Source organism: Microtus ochrogaster, unplaced genomic scaffold, assembly GCF_000317375.1.
Source record: "Microtus ochrogaster isolate Prairie Vole_2 unplaced genomic scaffold, MicOch1.0 UNK14, whole genome shotgun sequence".
In the NCBI taxonomy this organism is placed as follows: domain Eukaryota; kingdom Metazoa; phylum Chordata; class Mammalia; order Rodentia; family Cricetidae; genus Microtus; species Microtus ochrogaster.
In genome coordinates this window covers 882754-887637 of record NW_004949112.1, presented here as the reverse complement: position 1 = coordinate 887637, position 4884 = coordinate 882754, and the positions used below count along the sequence as shown (strand labels likewise).

General features: G+C 41.2%; 1 long non-coding RNA gene across 2 annotated transcripts in view; it reads left to right on the top strand.

The window, feature by feature from the left end:
- LOC113455434 overlaps window positions 1–4090 on the top strand; it is an 82936-nt gene extending 78846 nt beyond the window's left edge. For both annotated transcript variants that reach the window (XR_003378689.1, XR_001229409.2), the window contains 2 exons: window positions 2987–3125; window positions 3498–4090. This is a non-coding gene — a long non-coding RNA (uncharacterized LOC113455434). The remainder of the gene's footprint in view (window positions 1–2986; window positions 3126–3497) is intronic.
- The last annotated feature ends 794 nt before the right edge of the window (window positions 4091–4884 follow it).

Sequence of the window (4884 nt, the reverse complement as noted above, 5' to 3'; positions counted from 1 at the left end):
GAGAAAGTAAGAAGTAGCCTTCAATGCTTTGGCATAGGAGACCACTTCCTAAATATAACCCCAGTAGCACAGTCACTGAGATCAATAATCAATAAATGGAACCCTATGAAAATGAGAGGTTTATGTAAAGGAAAGGACACAGTCAATAAGACAAAAAGGCAGCATAATGAATGGGAGAAGATTTTCACTAACCCCACGTCAGATAAAGGGTTGACCTCAAAAACATATAAAGAACTCGAGAAATTAGACATCAAAATTCTAAATAACCCAATGAAAAAATGAGGTACAGAAGTAAACAGAAATTCTCAACAGAAGAATCTCAAATGCCTGAAAGACACTTATGGAAATGGTCAAAATCCTTACCCATTAGGGAAATGCAAATCAAAACAACTCTGAGATGCCATCTTACACCTATCAGAATGGCTAAGATCAAAAGCACCAATGATAGCTTATGCTGGAGAGGATGTGGAGTAAGGGGAACACTCATCCACTGCTGGTGGGAATGCAAACTTGTACAACCATTCTGGAAATCAGTAAGATGGTTTCTCAGAAAATTGGGAATCTAACTACCTCAGGATCCTGTAATATCGCTCTTAGGCATATACCCCAAAATGCTCAATCATGCTTCAAGGACATTTGTTCAACTATGTTCATAGTAGCATTATTTGTAAAGCCAGAACCTGGGAACAACCTAGATGCCCCTCAACCGAAGAATGGATAAAGAAATGTGGCACATTTAAACATTAGAATACTAGTCAGCAGTAAAAAAATAATGACATCTTGAAATTTGCATGCAAATGCATAGAAGTAGAAAACACTATCCTCAGTGAGGTTACCCACATCCAAAAAGATGAATAGAGTATGTACTCAATCTTAAGTGGATACTAGGTATAAACAAAGAATATTGAACTTATAATTAATGTATCTAGAGAAGCTAAGTAATAAGGTAAACCCTAAGAAAAACATATATAGATCCTCCTGGAAAGTCAAAATAGACAAGATCATCTGACAAAATTGGGAACATGAGGGTGGGGAGAGAAGGGAGGTTGGAAGGGAAAGAGGAGGGGAGAAGAGGAGGGGGAGGAGAACTTGAGGGAATAAGATAGTTGAGATAAAGAAAGACCAAGATGAGAGCAAGGAAAGAGATTTCTTCATTGAGGGAGCCACTATGGGTCTAGCAAGAAACCTGGATCTAGAGAAATTCCCAGGAATCCACAAGGGTGACCACAGCTATGCCCCTAGGCAGTAGACCTGATTGGACCTGAACTGGTTTTTCCCTGTAGTCAGACTGATGAATATCTTAAATATCACCATACAACTTTCATTCAGTAACTGATGGAAACAGAGGCAGAGACCAACATCAGAATACTGGACTGAGTTCCCAAAGTCCAGTTGAAGAGTAGGAGGAATGAGAATATGAGCAAAGAGGTCAAGACCATGATGGGTTCACCCACTGAATTAGTCTACCTGAGTTAATGGAAGCTCACCTACTCCAGCCAGACTGGGAAGGAACAGCATCAAACTAAACTAGTTCCTCTGAATGTGGTTGACAGTTGCATGGCTGGGGCAGACTGAGGGGCAGTTTCACCAGGTTTTATCCCTACTGCATGTACTGGCTTTTGGGGACCTATTATTTTTAGATGGATACCTTGCTCAGCCTATATAGAGTAGGTAGGGTCTTGGACCTTCCCCAAAGCAATGTGCCTTACCCTTTCTGAAGAGTGGATGGAGGTGGGGTGGGGGGTATGTGGAGAGAATGGGAGGAAGAGAGGGAGAGAGGGAGAACTTAGATTGGTATGTGTAATGAAAAAGATAGTTTGTTTTCTTTTAAAAAATAAATTAAAAAAATTTTAAAACATTAAAAAGCATATTTTTACATGATTAATCATGTCATGTATCACAAGTGAAAAATATAATATCACAAGAATCAAGGTACATTCATGCTCAAATAACTAGTTATAGATTAACCATGTAAGCAAACAAGACATTCTTCCCAGGCAGGTCTTTACTGACAGGCTGCATTTTGCAGTTACAAAGAGAGTACCAAATACTTTATTGCTTATCTTAAAAGATAATCTTTTAGGACTCTTAAAGGGATCACAAACATAATTTTTTTATTGTATTTTCAAAAAGTTATCTTTTCTCATTTTACATGGTAAAACCATTCCCCACTCTCTCCCCTTAACCTGTTCCCTCCATCTCCTCCCACACCTTTTCTCTCTCCCACCATCCACTCCTCAGAGGGAGTAAGACTTCCTATTCTAGCACATTGCTTTGAGACAGGACCAAGGCCCTACCCCTGTGTCTAGGCTGAGCAAGGTATCCTGCCAGAGAGAATGGTTTCCAAAAAGTTAGAACAAACAGGAGGGATAAATCCTCACTACCAGCGACCCTACACTCTGGCCTGGCCTGGTGAGTTTTAAATTTCAAATTTTCATAACCTAGAACTACCACAGTTTACTTATGTATTCTACACTGGTCACCCCGCCATGTGTTCTCCTTAAACTGGGAGACAAAATACCGCCCAGTTCCCTAAGTTGCTTGTCAGGGATTTCATCAGCAGCATGAGAAAGGTAGTTAATACACACTATTGGTTGTATTTTTCTTAGTGGCCATGGTTAAAATGCATTTTCCATCTCTTCCCATAGTACAATCTGTCCGTGGATTTTACCTGTATGATGTCAATGTTACCTCTTGGTTCTCTTACATGACAAGTCCACCCCTACATTGTGTAGCACACACAGATCTGTATGACACACAGCCAGGACTCATAATCTCTCAATAAGTCCAAGACAAAATAATCCTTGGAGAAGTGCCCTGCTTATGAACACCATGGAAGACATCCCAGGGACATACGCTCGCCCCCATGGTCATTTCAAAGGATTAAGATGCCAAGGGATGAAATGTGGAAATCCACAGAAAGTTTGCATTCTTCCACTTCTCCAATGACCCCAGGCTGACCTTTGTAACTTTCCTTTCTTTATAGGGACTTGGGACTTGTGGAGAGCCTATCGGGACAATGTAGAAGCCAATTACCCAAACTCAGACAGATACTTTTCTGCTCGGGGAAATTTTGAGGCTCAACAGAGGGGAGCTGGAGGCATTTGGGCTGCTAAAATAATCAGGTAATGGTCCTGCTGCTTCATGCCTCTCACTGTTCCTACCTGTGGCCTCTCCCACTGTCTGTGTTTGCAGGGTCTGTGTGGTCTAGAGAGCAAGAAAGGGAGGGAACGGATAGGGAGTGAGGATGGCTAACACCCACAATGAAACCGTGAACACCAAGATGCAGTCTCAAATCCATCTTGTCACAGGGTGTGAAAAGGACAAGCAGGCTGAGGCCCTTCCCCAAGGGAATGATAGTTCCTCTTTCGTGTGGCTAAGTTTTTCCTCCTCCAGTATTTTCTGGGTCATTCCTTGATAGGTGAGGAGGACAGACCTTTGAGGTGGGGCTGTCTCACTCTGGCATTCATATCCTGTCTCCCTTCCTTGGATTTCAGCACCAGCAAGAAATACTTTCAAGGCCTCCTAAACCGGTATTATTTTGGAATGAGAAACCATGGACTGGAAAGTCCAGAGTCTACCCAGAATAATGAGTAATGGGACCAAAGTGCCAGAACCCCAATTCCTTTAGACAACACTGCCTGCCTAAGAAGTTCTGAGCCTGCTACACAGTCTGCACTGAGGGCATAAGGCTGTAAACCATATCCCACTCCCCTTGATAGATGTCTTTGGCCTTAGTAACCACAAGAACCATAGAGAAGCTAGAAATGGCCAACAAATACATTGCGGATGGAAATTGTTGATGGAAATTGGGAACTCTCAGAAATATTTTCTGCAAAGAATTGCTATGTATCATTACATAGAAAATAAGTAGAAAATACATTTATAAAACATCCACGAACAAAAATGTCTGTATTGCTGTATGCCATCTTTGTACCCACATCAGCTGTTTCACCTCTTTCAAGAGTGGATGTTCTCCAAACATGAGCTGAAAGATGACAATGAAATCATCTGTATTCTAAAGCCATGAAAAAAAAAAAACAACTTCAATTCGCAATCTCAGAGAACATAGAAAACAAAGAGGACCCTAAGAGAGACATACATGGATTTAATCTACATTGGAAGTAGAAAAAGACAAGATCTCCTGAGTAAACTGGGAGCATGGTGACCATGGGAGAGAGATGAAGTAGAGGGGAGAGGAAGTGAGGGGAAAAGAGTAAAGTATATATATATCAATAAAAACAGTAAAACCAAAACAAAAACCAAAAACAAATCATCTGTATTCTCCAGAAGTCAACAAATCTGGAGAAGTGTCTAGAAGCTGTACAATGTATGAATGTTTTATTCCAATTTTAGTTGGCAGAATATGGTAATGAGTCAATTTGAGATGACTCTGTAATTGACACCAAATTCCATGCTCAAATCCCAGCAATTGAGAAAGTCTTACTGTGGCGTAGAGCATGTTGGATTTTTCCGCAATGCTTTGCAACTCTCTTAGAAATGAAAATGATACAGTATAAGTAGATGATGAAAAGCCATGATGGAACTTAATGCAAATTTTGGTATCAAACGGGGTGGCACATTCCTGTAAAGAAAGAACACAGAAGTAGAGACAGGGGCATCACTGCAAGTTTAAGGCCAGCCAGGGCTACATATCTGATGGCAGTTATGTTTCTGTCTCTCTGCCTCTGCCTCTGTCTCTGCCTCCCTCTCTTTCTCTGCTCCCTGCCCACACCCACACACGTACTGTTTTCTAACAGGGAAGGTTATCAGAAACATGACGTGTAGAGGTGGGACATGGTATTTCTTTACAGTGTGAAAAACCAAAGCCTGAAAGATGCACACTTACGTACACACTGCCAGGAAGAACATGGTTCCAATTCG